The 18,347-nt window shown below is 41.2% G+C and overlaps 1 protein-coding gene across 4 annotated transcripts in view; it reads right to left on the reverse strand.

Moving 5' to 3' along the window:
* The window catches only part of LRBA (LPS responsive beige-like anchor protein), a 375,341-nt gene that overhangs the window by 143,199 nt on the left and 213,795 nt on the right, over nt 1-18,347 (reverse strand). The gene's annotated exons all lie outside the window — the stretch shown is intronic.

Here is an 18,347-nt window from a genome sequence, read left to right on the forward strand (position 1 = left end):
CTCTGAAAAATGCCAGCTCCCCAGCTATTTTTACAGGAAAGTTAGAACAGGTGAAATAGAGGTACCAATTCCTTCTGAACAACACTAATGAACACCTATTTTAAATGTCCACAAAGCAAATACACAGTGCTGAGCAGTGGAGGCACAGTGCAAACAGACATCCAACCTCTTCATGCCCCCTCTAGCCCACGCTTTATTAACTGTGAATGAAGACAATGAGGATACTCAAGGAAAATGCTCATTCATGTAGTGCCAACATTTTGTAAGACTAAATGCAGACCAAAGTAGGTACAGTACAGCTGCCTCTGGGCTGTGACAGCAAAGTCTCTTGCCACTGAAGCTCATACAGCGAATCTGTGTATCACACTTACTCACCAGGCTTCATGCCAAAGACCTGCAGAAGGGGACACGATGTTACACTGCCTGGGGGACAATCAAATGTTTGCCTCTTACCTCGAATGAACTACAATACCCTGTAGGAAATCATCTTTGCTTTCAACCTATGCATTTATACCAAAGACACCACCTGATAGGCAAGCAAACTGAACTGCTGTTTCAGTAGCTCACGTGCTCTTTAGCCACACTTTCATCTCGCATATATTGACAGAAAATACTGACTCGGTCCCTGCTGTATAACAGGCATACTGCACCAGCAATCCAGCTTGAAAAGATTCACTCCTGTATCCACCGAATCCAGCTATGAAACTTACTCAAGAATCCTGGGCGTCCAAATGTGCTTCCCACCACTTTACTGCATGCCAAAGATTTGTCTTGGTTACTACAGGTCACTGAAAGGCATTTCTTCGATCTGCAGGTTTCCTTCTATGGCCCCAGCTGATTTGCTGCAGATGATTTCCTGACACAAGCATGCGTAGTAATGATTCTCTTTTTGCATTCCCTGTGCCTCAGGTCACAGTTGACCAAGACTGCATCCATGAGAGAGAATCTTTTCAACTTAATCTCTGTGCAAGTGGGACCTTGTACCTTATTTCTTCACCTCTACACTTTTTATAAATGCACTTAAGTGCATTTTCCATTCTGAATGTTGTAAAGAAATGTTTTTATTTCTATTTTATCCTAGCCTGGATTGAGTTAAGGATGATTTCAAGATAATAGGATACATCAAGGCATTGCTCTCCCAGGAGCATAATAAATCTGTAAACTAGGGTACTAGGGCACATTAGTGCATGCCTCAATTCTCCCCCATGTTCTCCAGAGTATCTAAAGGGTGACAGAACACGTGTCCAAAAAGCTGCAGGGGTTGAAAGCTTGTGTCAGAGGGGTCAAAGGAAGAAGAACAATCTTTTAATAACTCAGAAGGACTAAGAGGAATACAGCAAAACGGTAGAGCGTATATCCAAACATGAAAGATCCTCATTGTCTTTTGTAACACAAGCCAATTTAAAAAAAATAAATTATCTCCAAAGTCTCATATCTGTGAAACACCTGAGGGACAGATGACTTTACCATTCCAGGTGAAAAACCTGTACCACTTCCTACAATCCAGAGGATGCACAAGAGAGCAGCACTTGTGAAAAGCAGGCTGAGAGCATCACTTCCGCAGCAATTTAAGCAAACATAAATCCAGGCTGCTGCAGTCCCACACTCCCTGCTATCTGCTACACCAAACATTTCTTCCACTAGCACAAACACCAGGGAATGATGACAGAAAACTATTTCAGGGAGCTCAAGCAGCTGAAAACTGGCTCTTTTAGGGTGGCGGGATGCTTTTTTCAAGTGGAACAACCACTCTGCGTGCACTGCAGAGCTCAAACAGTGTCAGTCAGAGCAGGAAGGGCAGGGTCACAGCAGCTCACACCAAATTTGCTCCACACTACCTGAGGGAGGATGTAGCTGTACACTGAATTTTACTACCCCCAGACATAAAGTTACACAAACAAAACAGGGTACACCAATAGTAGAGTATCATGTATAGTATCGTGTCCCATTTATTTCTTCCTCACAGCTATAGCAACTTTCAATTCTAACAAGACATGGCAAAACAAATACTTTTTCTTTAAGAAGTTTCTGAAGGTTGCAGGAAGGATCAAAAAAAGCCCCCATATTCTATAAAAAAGCTGTAAAAGATTTTCCATTACTGGAGCTATTTAGATTAAATACTCACAATAATAATTACAGAAATAATCGCTGATGCTACACATTAAGAAACTAATTATATAACCACACGTCTACAAGAGTAAGTTCAGTGACAACAAAGTATGCCAAAGTGTGGAATTTTCACACATTCCACAGTCATTTCTAGAATTGCTCTGTGCACCCCTCTATCATGAGGAATGCTTTTGTTGCCTCATGCAATTCAAAACTGCATAGTAAAGTACACATGCCTTCTTTTTAAATGGCATAAGAACCTGCTACTTAATCCTGGAGAGTATAAAATCATAAAGAGCATAAAAAACTTTAAACAGCTCTTAAGGCATCGAGAATAACTGTTTTGTACTGCTGACTAATATTTTAACCACTGCAAGGTGGAAGTGCAAGCTTAAGGAGCATGGAAGGTTACACATGGTACATTAACTGTATTTTTCTGTGCAATCTACAATGCACCCATACAAATAAAAAATGCTTCCTTGGTGACATAATCACTGCCCTTTCAACAGCATTAGGCAAGTGACTTCCATGGAGGCAGCTTCCCTACTGCAGTCAATCACAGCTGCAGTAACTTCCTGCCATTCCCTAGAGACCAGAAAGAGTTTTCCTAGGTATTATAAAGAAGGAAAACACAAGTAGTTTACCAAAACATTATCAAATCAGTCTTCTCTGTGGAAAATGACCTGTCTGGGTTTCTGTGACTCATCCTAACTCACACACTGAGTTAGTGTAACAATCCAGCCATTTTGCCTAGAGAATGCTGCTGGGTCCAGAAGAAATGGGATACAAAGGGAATGACACGGCCAAAGACTGACAAGATATGCCTCACAAAGGCAACCACTGTTCCTTCAAAAAAGTGTCCAGGGTCTCCAGTAAGGTATTCCAGGTACTATTCTCAGCTGAAGAATGGCCTGCTTCAAAACAGAATTAGAAGCTCATCCTATGATCCCGAACATGTCATATGTGAACACACACAAAGTTTGTGTCTAGACAACGACAAAAGACGTGCCCTTGCTCCACCTGTGTATGCATAAATAAGTATTTATGGATTTTATTAAAATTGAAGCTAGAATGAGTATCATTTGCTCCCAGCAGAAATTTACAGGAGCAAATTCCTTGCAAATACTTGTCAGATTTGGATAAATGTTTGAGATCCACCCTTGCATTTTTTCACTAGCCTACCCTCCTTCTGCAATGAGGCATAAATCTTCTTTTAAATATACTGCACAGTAGTAAACACTGCTCATGAATATAAGATTTATAGCACATTAATAAAATCATATAGGCTCACTGGTCTTAAATATACGAGGCACACAATTTAAGTTTTCATGACTACCTCAAAAGAGACCTAGAGTTGCCATGCAGCATGTTTAAATCTACAGAGTATTTACACCTACACATCATTCACCTCTTACCTGTCTCTAATTATTTATTTTCTCCAGCACAGGACAAACTTCTGAAAGATTAATACTATACACCAGGAGTGATATTTACTTTATTAGTTTAGGATTGTTGAAAAAAAGCAAAGCAACACCTACAAGCAACAGGGAACATGGGATCTTAGCATTTGTTTCACAGAAAAGGAAATAAAAAAACATTTAAGGTTAAATATAATGCTTTAAAATAATGATAGCTAGGAGGCAGAACAACAAAAATATCTGAATCCAGACTCCAAGAAACAACAGAAAAGCATCTGCAAGTAGCTTGGCAGGTACCCTTGAAAAACAAATACCTATGACACAATATACAAGAGCTAAAGTGAAATACTATTTCCATTCATATATTTACACACACACATATATTCATTCACTGCTGGAATTCTATATTAAATTTTTGAAATCAACTCACGTAGAAATTACTCATGACAAATATTACTGGTTATTTTATTAATCAAACCCAACACTGTGTGGAGGAAAGGTTTCAAATCCATTTTCAAAAAGAATGAAAAGTTTATGTTTTCAAACAAAACAAGCATTTTGATTCAAAAAATGCCTTGGTTTTGACTGCTTAGTTACATTTTGGAGGCTAGTGATTATTCCTTTCTGTTATTTCCATCCCATCCAAAAGTGCTAGGTGATTGATTCTTAGAGCCAACGGGTCAAAAAAAAAAAAAAATCTGTAACTTTACTCTTTGTTTTTTTCTTAATACCACTACTTCACATATATTTTTTGAAGCTTTGACTTTGATTCCAGGGGCAGCACGAAAAAAACAAATCTCAAAGTTGACATAATAGAAAAAAACAGTTTCTTCCTGACTCTGCTGGGATTCTTCTTTGTTTTTCTAATAGTGGCATACAAATCAGTTAAATGAGTTATTGTGGATTTAGATCAGCACAGGTAAGATCAGAAGCCAGACCAAGAGTAACAGAAGGCAAATCTTTAATCATTTCAAGGTTCCCTCTGATGGCCAGAACTTCACAAGTAAGACGAGTCTTCCCTAAATGGGCAACTGAAGACACCTGGATACAAGGAAAATCTTAGAGAAAGCCAACACAATCACACTTTCACCAGCTTTTCCTCCACCTGCCTCAAGCATAAGACTAATTAGGGATATTTTTGGGACGGATGAGGCAAGTAGGACAAGCTGGTCAGACCAACTCTGTTTTTTAACACTCATTACAAAAGCCAGCAAAAGCCAGCAAAAGCTAAAGCAGCCACTCAGCTGCTCTCACTAGACTGAATTCTAATCTTCCTGCACTGAAGAGTAATTTCCTATTTCAATCTGTCTCCCAAATCAGAAGACTGATTTATACCTACAGTGATAAGCACCAGTCAACTCTATCAGGCAAGCCTAAGGGAAAAATCAGCAACAGTTCTAATTCTGGACTCCCAAACACAGCCCCTCTCATATAAAAAGATGGGTCTCAAATATAACTAACAACATACAAGATATCTTCCATATGTACACAAATACAAATAGCAACAGGAAGATAAAATTCAACCCTTGAGATCCTGTTCTCCTCAATTTTTATTTGCATCACATATACAAGCTCCTAGTCGCTACAACTCCATGTGGTATTTTGCACAGAAGCACCAGTAATGTGTTCAGATCTATAAAGGGTAACAAAGGGATAACAATTGATGCCCCAAAGACACAAAAAGCTGATCCACGCTGGTATAATTTTATATGAATTTTAGCCCTGATTTCATAAAAAAAATAACAGAGCTGTACGCTCCTAAAAAACACAATCTGAAAGTTACAGCTTCATCTTAATACATATGAGTACTTCTTCCAAATATTGCTACAACATACACACACACACACATATATATAATCTCTATATATTTAAATCCATTACTTTAAAATAATAACTCTTTGGAAGAATGAGAATTAGTTTTGTACATTTGTACATCATCTAACAAATTCAGTCCTGACTTCACTAGTACAATCCTGACACGATCATTAAAGTGATCATAATGTAACTTTCTGTGCAGTAAAATTAGATAATGTACATAATGCATTGCAAGCTATTGATTCTGAAATGACATTGTGGAAGAGACTCATACTTAAGTGTGCCACAGTCTCCAAAAGATCTTACCCTTAATTATTTAGCTGAGCCAAAACGCAGTCACTTTCAGAATTTACTTATCATCATCCTTTATCTTAGTATTATACTCTGAATTGTTTACAGTATTTTCCCATTTGCAATATTTAATGCAATATGCTTTGTTGCGAGAGACAAAAGAGAAGGATTCTGAGTCTTAGTAGGCCCCTTGAAGTATCTCTACACTTTCAAAATAGAACAGAAGTGTTAAAGTATCTGAGATTTCTAGTTGTGAATAGGTAAACCATTGTTAAACAGCACAACAGTCTAACATAGGCTCTTTGCCAAGTGATGTTTTAAGTTTGTTCTAAATGGTTTAAGGGGCGGATAAGTGGGTGGAGGGGGGTTTCTTACTTTTACATTAGTTCATTTGCAATTAATTTTTGAAATATTTTTTTCTTCATAGCCTTCTGGAGGGGCTCAGGCAAAATGCTAAACTGATTGTAACGTATCACTAACATCTGTAACATATTGATCATTTTACTCCCAAATCCTTCCAACGTTTGCTGATCCACAACTGCTTCCAGGTTGGGCCTAAACAACTTAGCACAAAATTACATTTAGAGAAGTATTTTTTGTGCTCTGCTATTATCATACAATTAAATTCAGAAGTCCCCACATAACCTGCATTTCTGCATTTCAGTATTCAGAATTTGGGTATTTTTTCTTTTTTTATAGCTACACACAGTGTCTTCATAGAAATAAGCTGGTTCAAAATTACTACTCTGCTAGTCTATACTTCGTCAAAACTTACTGAAGCTCCATTGCATGTTGTCTCTGTGAATTACCCTTCTTACTACAAGAAATTGTCTTTCAGGTTCTACACCTGTCTTCTCCCACTTACAAATTATAGACTGGTTTAAAATGCAGAGTGCTTCAAAATTAAAATGAAAGTATCAGGTCTCAAGCAAATTTGTAAAAACCCCAAATTACCACAGTAAACCTGAATAGATACAAGCCTATATTCACATGTTTTGCATCTTTGGCTTTCATTGTACTCAGCATATTACAACGTAACATGTGCTTCCAATGACTCAGATTAGCAACATGATAGAACAACTTTGAAGTATATTTGCAGTGTATGTGCCATCCTCACAGGGGGTTTTATTCAGGTATATTTGACATGGCAAATTGTAATTCTTTATGCCCATTTTAAAACCCAACAAACCCTAACCCTTAAGACTTTTATTTACTAATGCCGTTTATTCCTGAACTGCTTGAAAATAACTTGACAAAGCTGATGTTCCAAACAAAGACCACACTTCCTGTTCTTGCAGGGAATCTGGAACACCATCAATGTTTTGTTCAGCTTGCATAAGTCACAACTGATTGGCCACAGTCCCTGTGGGCATGCCATTTCATCCAGACTGGACGGTTCATTAGTCATAATTACTATAACTGTACAGCAGAGACTGCAGTTTTATCTCATCATACATCTTTGATAAAGCTGCTTCTATTTCTGCTTCATCAGCATGTGAAGTTACATTATTGGAGCTTTCATTTTCCAATCTGTGATTAACATCAGTTGTTCTGCTTATAAAACGCGCACCAAAATTCAAGATAACATGCAAAGTAAGGCCACGACGTGACCACTGTTTGAACTTTGTGTTAGAAATCCTGCAGCAGTTATTGCTGCAGAGGAAGAATAGACTCTGAAATTACAGAGCCGCTAAGAAAATTTAACTGAGGAAGTACCAACAACGCAGTTTCTAAGAGAATAAAATAAGGCTTTTGGTTTCTAATGTGAACTGTGACATAGAAAAATCTCTGTTTGGTACGAAGGTTAGAGGCAGGAAATTTCTGACAACTGCTGGGTCAACCAGCATTTTTCAGGTAGTGCTTATGCAATTGGAGAAAACGAAAGCCTGCAACATAAAGAACCGCGGTGAACACTAACAGCCACGGCGCTGCACTCCAGTTAGCAACCAGGTGCTAAAACACTTAAATCTAATAACGACTGTGAATGCAATCTTTAGCAAAATGCATGTAAAAGTCTCACATTAAGGCATTTCTTTCTTGTGATGCTTGTTGCTGATTTTTCCATCTTATTGTGTGATAATAGGGAACACAAAGGCTGGTGGCACCATCTGAATGTGCAACGTGTACCCATGATAGGCCACATAAACAGTCATAATCGACAGCTACACGCAGGCACTGAGGCTGCAAAAATCCCAGAGTAATTAGTGTTGTCTGAATGCAATGACATCTGTTTTCTCATGGTCCTCTAGACTTGTCAGGCCAATAAGATGTATATGAAAAAATATGACAAGCATTGCAAATGCCCTTCTGAAAGGTCTCACTTTGGGAAAAGCTGAAGGAATGACACGTGCCACCTCTTTTTTGGCAATATACCTAAAAGCCAAAGCTTGAAGATTTGAAAAAGGTCTTTTGAGTCATTTTACATTTGACTACGGAAGGTTATTCAGAGCAGAGTGCTGTGCCTAGGAAAGAAATTATTGCAGCAGCTTTTGTTCTCTTAAAAAAGCAAGCTTTGTTAACAGAAGAGGAGTAAACGTGACTGTTTATTTCTGACCAGTGTGCTTACACATCCGTGTCATCACTATCTCCCTTTTTTCTAAAGCAGCAGACACCACGTAGACCACAACAGTATATGTCTATATGTATTTTTTTTATTTAAATCTATATTATTTTTTATTATCATTATTTTGCTTAAAGAGTGCAACAAGAACAGTTTCATAGCCGCGCCTTCTGACATTGCAAAAACACTGTACCCTTTTCATCTGAAGACCTAAGCTTTTGTTTTAGGATTCACAGCCTTTTTCCTTAATATGCCTATCCCCCCATTCTTTTTCTGGACTGTAGCATGCTTGAGCATGCGTTTTCTCCAAGAAAGACATTAGTCATCATTAACAGAAGCCCTGACACCAAGTCTAAGTGCCTCTCCACAATGACCAAGTGGCAATCATCTTTCTCTTACCCTGTCACTGCTGATTAGGGGGTTCTTTCATGAAAATTTAATTTGGCGCCTTTCTACAGCTCCTTTTTACATTTCTGCAATAACACAGCATGCCAGCAACACTAAAAATACAGTAAAGGAGGCTGGACCTGTTTAGGAGAAAAGGTAAGATTCAGACTGCACGGTTGTATTTTACATCTAGTTTAACAACAACAACAACAAATAAAAAGGCCCTGCAGGATAAAGAAAACAACTGACAGAAGAAAAACTCCCATTAAATACTGAAGGACTCAAACAACCTGGCACACTTTTGATCCAACTACTTGAAAATTTCTTCCTCTGGAAGACAGCTACCTAGCCCCTCTTCCAAAGCTTTGTTCAATAGGCAAATAGGTAAATGTAATATCTAAACAGATTTTTACAATTAATTATTTTCATAACTGCTCCAAATATACAGGTACTCAGGTTTTTAGCTTATATAAATATTTATTAAAGGATTTCATAATCCAGTGATAAATTTCAACCTCACTTCTTGAGTCTGTGTCAACACTGGCCTTGCCATTAAAGAGCCAGCCATGAAGAAAACCGCTTTAGCTGCTGCAGACAGATGAAAGTTTCAGTCACAGATGATACTTTGCAGCTATTCAACACACACAGTCTCAGATTCCTGCTCTGTGTAACATTACAAACATTGTTGAACAAGATACCATAGCAATGAGTTATTTTAAGGAAGTTTTTCAAAACATTTACTCTTCTGCTTTATTTCAATTTGTCTAAAGATTTTTTTAATTATAAGCATATGCTATTTTGTTAACATCTGTGCACAGCATAAAACCTGACTGAATTCCAACTTCTGAAAAAATGCAGATAACTTACACCCCTCAAATAAAGTAACAATATTAGAAACCTTCATGAAATTCAGATTAAGATGCAGGAGTTCATTTAACTGATTTTCCATACAGGTATACTAAAAAAAAAAAAAAAAAACCAAACCACCACTTATTACAATTTTTATGTTCTCCCAATATCTTTCAGAATTTAATTAAGTGTAAAGCTAAAATCTGGGTCTGCCTCTATTAAATTCAGAAACCACAGCTAGTAAAATCCAAGTCATAAAAACTTTATTCAGCTTCCTAAAGTATTGGTCCTCCACCACTGACCCAAAACAGCATTGGTAGTCAGAACAGAAACTGTCTTGCTAACACTTTGGATTTATAAGAAACCTCCAATATCTTTAAATAGTCTCCATACATGAAATTTAAGAAGAGGAAACTAGGAATTAAAAGCAGATTTTGAATGGCAGACTCTGACTGTTGCACTGCTATGGCAGTATAACCTTGATTAAATGCAGAGCAATACTAAAGTAAAAACAAAGCCCTGCCATGGTAACCTAAATTAACTACTGAACCAGACCATGCTGATACAGAAAACTGGTGTTTTAAGCCATTTCACTCGAACTCGAGAAAATCTTTGACTTTCTAGAGGGCATAAAATAAAGGTAACCTTCTGTGGCCACACAGCTCCCATTGTTCTGTTCCCCACATTCTCCTCAGCTCCTTGCCTGACGAGCCAGGAACGCAGATGTTGAGATCCTTGCTCTGCATCCATGTCAAGTTCAAGTACGGGAAGTTTAGCTCCTTGACTCCCCCCCCCCCACACCTCCAAGTCACTTGTCAGTAAAAGGTTGGGCGATTTATTGACCAGTTCAGGATGCCTACTGTCAGTGCTGAAGGAAATATGAGAGGGGGCTGTCGCTACTGTTCTGGAGCTCATTGATAATGACATACCTGCCTCTGTCACCCATTACCCATACTACAAACTACTTAGACCTAACTGAAAAATCAATAGCCTACTTGCACCGGTTCCTGTGGCTGCCTCCTTTGATTGTCAGCTCCTGTCTAGGGTCAGCACTTACATGAAAGGGGCTGTGACTGCCTGATGCTTTCAGGACAACCTAACGATATGAAACTAGCCAACAGAACAGTAAATTCTGTCCCCCTGCCCTCCTCATCAATTAGGCTTTGACTAGGCTTGCCTGTAGAAACCTGACCTTTTAAGTTTAGGTGAATATGGAACTAGCTGAACACGCCATTGCCCTCAGCACTGAGCCAGGAAATCCACTGACAGGTTAAACAAAACAGAACGTTGTAACTGTCATAATTTGCATTGCACTTTCACGCCAACAAGGGTGTTATCAGTGGGGGCAAGCCCTGGAACACACAATGCAAGCACCCTAAGTCACTCTCCTCATAAATTTTCAAGTGAAGGGAGATAAAACATAAATTCACAAATGACCGCACATTTCAAGCCCCACTTTCTTTCAAGTTCGCACTCTGGAAGCCCCCAAAGTACACAAACAATTCCCCTTTGGAGGCATGCTGGCATGCAGATGCCAGTCAGAATGAACCTCCAGGACAGATGACGGATGGGGAAAAGCCACCTGCCTGTGCCTCTAAAGGACTCCTGTATTAGGTTTATTCTCGGTTGAGTATTTATATGCATCAATACGAAGCATTAATGGAAAATACAGAGGCACACACCTGTACTCCAGAGCAGCAGGTACCCATAAATTATTTAAAAATCCCCAGAGAGCCCTAACTGGCACTTCTGAGTAGTATCCACTTGTATATCCTGCATCTTGGAAGTCCATTAGCAACTTCTAAATATCCCTGTGACTACAACTAAATGATAAATGTTACATTTTAATGCATGTGCCCTCCTCCAAAGAATACTGACAAACTTCAAGCAAAGAACTAAAGCAAGAAAACTCAGATCTAAAGTAAAGGCTGAACTATAATCTGAAGCTTAAAACAACAGTTTTCGTAATTATATATAGGTTTCAAAAAAAAAAATAATAGCTGAATGCCTTGCTCCTCCTTTCTTCCAAAATAAATAAATATTAAAACCAAATGAAAATATTTCAAAGTCTCTGATTAGTGCTCCTTTCTTATATACTAATTTTCAATCAAAAAATCATTTTATGTCCTTTATGCTTCTGCTTCCATGGGCCTACCATATCCAATATGGAAAATGCAGACAGCATGAGTGATACAAAGAATTTATACAACTTGAACACCCAAGCTTCTTCATGCCATGAAAGGACTGGCTACATCTATGAACTGTAGTTAACACTAATTTTTGAAACTCTGAGAAAGCTAGGAATTTTCAGTGGACTTTATTCAGTGCATACAGTTAACAACTGCTAATGTAAAAATAGAAACTACTCCTAGAAATCCCAGGCAAGATTCAGAACAATAATTTAAGTAATGCTTTTTACTCTACAGCTGGACTTTTTTAACTCGTGCACCCTTAATTGCACAAAACCATGCATCCTTCTCGCACAAAACCATGCAGTGCCAGATACAAGAATGAGCTCTCGGTAAATAAGTGAGAGGAAAAATGCTGCCATTTGGTTTTCAGCATTTAAGACTCAGTTCCAAAACTCCAGATACTCTTGTAAGCTTTACTTCTGAATGCTGCCTCAATATATGCCAGCTGCTGCATTTAGCTTATTTCAAATGCACTTTTTGAAACTGGAATTGAGAAAGGAAAACTGCTGAATTACAAAAAGACAATAACTTTTTTTCATTAAAGCTTCAGGTAATATGTTATACTGCAATGATATTTGGTAGGTTGTAACAAATATATAATGCTTTAAATACACACAAAACAGCACAAATGCAGAGAAGACGCCTCAAAAATGAAAGCACAGAACTGAGTTAAAGGCCTTTTAGATAAACAGAATGGCAGTTAGAATTAATATTGTACTCCAAACAAACTACAGAGCAAACACTAGTTAAAAATGGTAGACCTAATTGAGTCTGGATGGTCCCTTTTACAGACCTAATGCAATGATTAACTATGCATCTGGTAGCATGTCAAGTCCTTTTTGTGTGCCTATCTGATAGTGAAGTGAAAGGGCATGGACAGTGTCCAGTCCCAGCAAGCAAATCATTTGGAAGCAGTCATAGCCATAGATCAAAGATTTTTCACTCTATCCAGAGTCTATTTAAACACACCAACCCAGCCCCTTGTTGCAGACAAAACCAGTTAGAAAATAAGAAAGACTCCTTGGGATACAAAGATAATAAAGGAAGATAGAAGTAGAAAATGAAGAAAAGAAACAGACTGGCAGAACCTTGATTTCCATAGGCCAAGACAGCTGGTTTACATCCTAGTTTTATTTCAGATGGTTAAAGAAAAGGAGCAATTTCCATATCTTAGATCACCAAATATTATTTCAATTAAGCTATGCAGATGGCTTCTATACATTATTTGAGCCAATGCAGTTTCCCCTTTCCAACAGTGGAAGATAGTACCTTGAACTATTTTGCACATAGGTTTTACCTAATTCATAAGAAAATTAAAAAGAGAGCAGCATATTAGCATGGAGATGTTACTTTGAAATAATATATGCACAGCAAGATATAAAATAGGAACAGCTATGATTTGATTCTCTCACTAGAAGTAGCAACAAAACCCCTGCAATGGTTTTAGAAGTCATAGTTTACTACTTTTATGTCAACATAGTACTTTCAAAGGATAAAAATTCAATACCATGAAGTACAATACACAGAAAAGTAGATGGTTCTAACTATGCATTTAATTTGAATGAGGGAACAGTTAGAAGACTGCTCAAACTGGACTTTTTTAAAATTAAATAAAAATTGCATGCTTTTTCTATCAGATGCAAAGTCAAAACAAAATTGTCTTAAAGTACAGGGAGGAGAGCGAGGGAGAGATTCGATATATTCCGTGCTGGTCACCAGTGCTATTGAGAAGATTGAGCCCCCTCTGTTCCCTCCTCCCACAACACCCTCTCCCTTTATAAATTGCCCTCATAGAAACTCACTGAAAGGTTATAACCTGTACAGTGGCTGGTGAGGAGCAGAGGATTTCACACTGCTGTACATTGTACTTGAGAAAGCACTTTTTTAAACACAAGCTTATAAACGAGGAGCTTTTGCCTCTGGACCTAGAAACTGACATTTTAAAAGAGTGTAACTCAGACAATTTTAGGTTAACTTATACGTATGCTTTGTCTTGACAAGGCTGCACGAAGATTTTGATCTCTAAAATAGCTGTCTAACCAGTAAAACCACACAGGCTATTGTTTGTTGGCATCATTACGCATACGCACAGAGACATCAACATCTAAGGCAATAAACAGAGCAATCATCTGCAGCTACTGACAAAAAAAGCCAAAAGCCAGCATATTAATCTTTTTTTCATTTCCAAAACTTTGATTTTGCTTAAAACATCTTTGTATTTTTCATACTTTTAAAAGAAGCGCTGATTCAGCCTCACAGCATTTTTAAGAACCGGGCATTATCTCTGTAGTCCACCTCATTTTTTTTCTCAAGCAAATAAGTGTTACTGCATTCTACTGGAGGTCAAGCTGAGAAAATCCCGGCATGTTACATGCTCTCACTTCTTAAAAATGATGTTATTTACGTAATTAATCAGTTATTATAAATAAAGACCAGCCAACACACATGAATTTGGTTATTTCTAATGGATGAAACAGCATGCACCCACCCCAGCTGCATCCAAACAAAAGGCCCACATGAAGTTTAACAAGAAGAAAATTCTACAAAAGCTCTAGAATTGTTCTTTTTTAGCACATGTCTAATTTTCCCTGATTGACAACTTATTAAAGGTAAACTTACAAAACAGTATTTAGCATTCAAATCAGTCTACAGCGAAAAGAAGTCACCATTAGTCACCAGGAGAAAAGAGAAGATACTACCTTTAATACAAAGTCCAAAGCATTAGAGAAAGTCCCTCAGATTGCTTATGGTTAAACACCAGATTTTGAACACATTCACATTTTAAGACCAAACAGGAAAGCCGACATAAGCTACTTAAAGGAATAGCTGGAACCATCCCCTTTCCCACTTAAGAAACGAAAGCTAGGGGAGACTTAGAAACATGTATAAATTCTTTAATTGCCATACCACTCAATCTTCACAGGAAAAAAAAAGTACCAAGATTTATACATATACTTTAGGCTGATGAGATACATTAATGACACCTGTAAAAATGAAATCATCTTTTCTCCTCCGGTGTGTGCCATCAACTAACTCATACACACAGACCTTAGAACAGATCAGCAGATACTAAACCCAAGCCATGACTCCCAAAAAGAGGTTTACACTGTATACTATCAAATGCAAAATGAATTTTATCCCTCAAACCCAGCGCAGCATTGGCTGTAACTATTAACCCGGTTCTGCCGTGGAGAAACACAATGTGCATTACTGAATCATTTCTTTTCAAATCCATACATTCCCTGCAGCAGTTCAAGCTTCATCAGCAGTGCAGGAATGTATGAAAATGACAGGCAAAGGGCACTAGCTCTTTTCCCATACAGTTCTTCTATAAATGGAAGCAGAGTCCTACAAAGCACTTAAAGCTGAGAATGTTTGAAGACTGATCTCCAGGAAAAAAATAATATAATGCTAGGTTCCATGAGCAGATTAATTATTCCGTTTTCTGTAAAACTGTTCCCATTAAATGAAAGGACAGAGAGGAAACCAATTACTAGAAAATAATGGAACACTAGCTGGGTCTCATCTGCAAAGTTGCCATGAACAAAGCATACACAAACACATACGTATTTCATATGCTATTCTTAAAAATACTTCTCTGCCCTTTTGGGATCACCTGCTCGTGAATTCACTTCTCCCTCTTCCTCTCAGCTAGGGAGGGAAAAAGGACAGGCTTGGCAGAAATCCTTTAACAGCCTTAAGTCAATTTGATTAAACTTTGATTTACCTTAAAAATTACACCTTGTATCAGTAGCATGTTATAGAAACTTCAAAATACACGGTCATGATTAAAAGGCTCTGAAATACATAGCATATGCCACATTGATAAGCTACTTAGGCAATCAAATGCAAGTATGCTATATCATAACACAGCAAGAAACTTGCATGCTTATTGCTAAAACTCTGAGCTGCTATCCAGCTTTTTTCTGTCGTTGTTTTAGGGGTTAACACAAATACATAGCGCTCTCTTGAAGAAAAAAAAAAAAAAAGTCTTAATGGCAGCCCTTCGCTGCTACTTTGCCATCCTGAGTGTGAAGAAAACACCGTGGCACATCCCATGCCTGCACGGCTGGATTTACACCAGCCCGAGCTCCCTGCCGTACGAGCGGGAGGGGGCAGGAGGAACCAAGGCAAGAGCAAACACTGCACACCGCGTCCCCTTTCCAGTATCTTTTTACAGAAGCCCTTGCTAACAAAACACTATAGCTCCAGGCAGCGGCATGCTGATGTTGGCACTGCTTAAACCAAACAAACACGATGTTTAACAGTCAAATAAAATGTCCCGCAGCCTCCCTAATGAATTTGTCAAGGACCATCAGATCACCCCCGCCCCTGCCTCATTAACTCAAGTATGATGAGACGGATTATAACGAGAGAATACAGATCAATCGGTCTGAAGACTTCAAGTGGCTTTTAGCCCTGAGAGTTTCCCTCTCTGCGGCATACACACGCACACGGTCTTTTTTAATGGAATACAGTATCTCCTGCTGCTGGAGGGGATGCCACTTCGTTTTATACACCGTCAAGGAGCTGCTGATGGACTTCTACACTAACATACATAAAAGCAGAGGTGACAAGGGCTCTTCAATTACAGCCTCCTCGGATCCTGTTCCCCCTTCAATTATTCATCCCGGCGAGAGCAAATTCCGCCACAGATGAAGCTGGTCTTAATGCAGTGCGGCCACAAACGCCCAGACACGGGAGAGAAGGGTTTCACGTGCATTATTTGCTGGAAGTGTTTAAGTTTATTGCTCAAATGATGTTTCTAATTAGCGTTGGGGCAATAAATTAAAGTCAGCTTTTGTTTAGCTGATTTATTATTTACTAGGGCTTCAACCTCAGGCAGGAAAATTGGTAATGAATTGTTTTAAATCTGAACACTAGTAACGCTACATCATTAGGCACCTTTTCGGGGGGGTGGGAAGGGAGTCGCCCCCTCCTCCTACTTTTACCCTGAAAAAAGGAACGCGTGTCCCCCCGCCATGTCCCGGGCCGCCTGAAGGCTCCGGCATCTCCTCCGCGCCCAGGACGCGGTAACCCAGAAGCCAGGGGAAGCCAGACCCCGCGGAGCCCTCCTGCCCAGCTCTGCTCGGAGGGTGGACGTGCAGAGCCCTCTCCGGCGCGGAGAGCGGTGCCAGCCCGGCAGCGTGTACCCCCCAAAGCGGGAGCTTTGACGGCGGCGCGTGAAAGGGACCCCCAGCCCGAACTAACTCTTCTCTTTGCCGAAGGGCAGCCGGAGGCGAGGCGTAGGGCGGAGGCTGCTCCACCCGGCCAGCCGAGCAGAGAAGCTCCGCGCAAGCGAAGCGCAGCGATGCCCGCCCGGCGCTGCCGCCCGCGCCTACGGAGCCTCCAAGCGCCCCGGGCGGGTGCGGCCGCGGCCCGGGGAGGGGGCAGCTCCGCAGGCACTTACCCGCACCCTGGGGCGGAGAGCCCCGCTCCAGCCCGCGCATCCTCGGGACGCCCATAGACCGTGCGAGCAGCGGCGCCAGCGTCCTGGCGAGCCAGCGACTCTGCCCTCGTGGCAGCCTGCCCCCTCTCCCCCAACCCTCAGAGGCTACTCTCCTCGGAGCCTTCCCTGGGCTCGTCTCCCTCCCAACGGGGCCGGGCCCGGCGGGGACACCTGACACCGCCGCCAGCACCGGGCACCGCGGGCCGCCGGGCCAGCCCCCCCATCCCCGGGCGCAGAGCGCCCCGGCGGCAGGCAGGGAAGCAGGGAGGGAAGCAGGGAGTCGATCCTCTCCTCGCGGAGGAGGGAGCGGCACCGGCGCCGGGCACGTCCATACTTACTTCTTCCAGCGGTACGGTCGGCACAAGACATGTTTCTAATTTAAACGCACACAGAAAACAGACGGCGGTATTTTCTTTATTAAAATCAGCCAGCCGCAGCGAAAGGAGGAGAGTGCAAGGAACCGAGCCCAACCGCTGCGAGCAGGTCACCGGGAGGCTCTGCATGGAGGAGCGCACCGCGTCTCCGCACGGTCACGGCCCCGGTCCCGGCGGGGCTCCCGGGCCGTGAGAGTCGCCCCACACAGCGGGACTGCACGGCCCAGGGGAGGGCAAAGCAGCTACGGACACACGCACACTTGTCCCTTGGAGATGTGAAAATTGCCCTCCCTTCCAGCCTAAGTTCCCGCAGGAGAAGCAGTTCTGGCTGCTCTGCAGCAGGTACTGGCCCGGGGCTCCCTCCGACCTGACACCACGGAGGTACGGCTTTATGTCCAAACCGTTCAACATTCTTATTAATACAAACTTGCATAAAATATCGTTTCCTTTCGAATAACTCAATCCTGCGCTTTAGGAGGATGAAAAGAACTTTATGGCACAAGATTTATCTAAATTAAGGTGACTGGGGGCAGTAAAACAAGGTGTGCCACGCTGCTCCGGTGACGGTCTCACTTTCACTGCTGCAGCCCGGCATTAAGCGAAATAAGATTTATGCCTGCGGTGAAGCCCCAGCCCGCCTCTCCCCATTCCCCGCACACACCGGCACTGCCGCCGGGTCCCCTCGCAGCGAGCGGACGGAACAGCGAGCTCACTTCGCCGTTCACCAGCCGCCACGGCGAAGTTACAGCGATTTTTTGGGGTTTTCCCCCCACCCCGCGCCGGGTGGCGGGGCGCTCCAAGCTTCCCTCCCGGCTCCCCTGCAGCTCATTCCGGCTCCGACCGCCGGCGCAGAGCGGCCGCGGCGCCCCTTCCCGGCCGGGGCCGGGGCCGGGGCCGGGGCCG

The sequence above is a fragment of the Corvus kubaryi genome, unplaced genomic scaffold (genome assembly GCF_017639235.1).
Source record: "Corvus kubaryi isolate FWS band 111438036 unplaced genomic scaffold, C.kubaryi_AGA036_p1.0 71, whole genome shotgun sequence".
In the NCBI taxonomy this organism is placed as follows: Eukaryota; Metazoa; Chordata; class Aves; order Passeriformes; family Corvidae; genus Corvus; species Corvus kubaryi.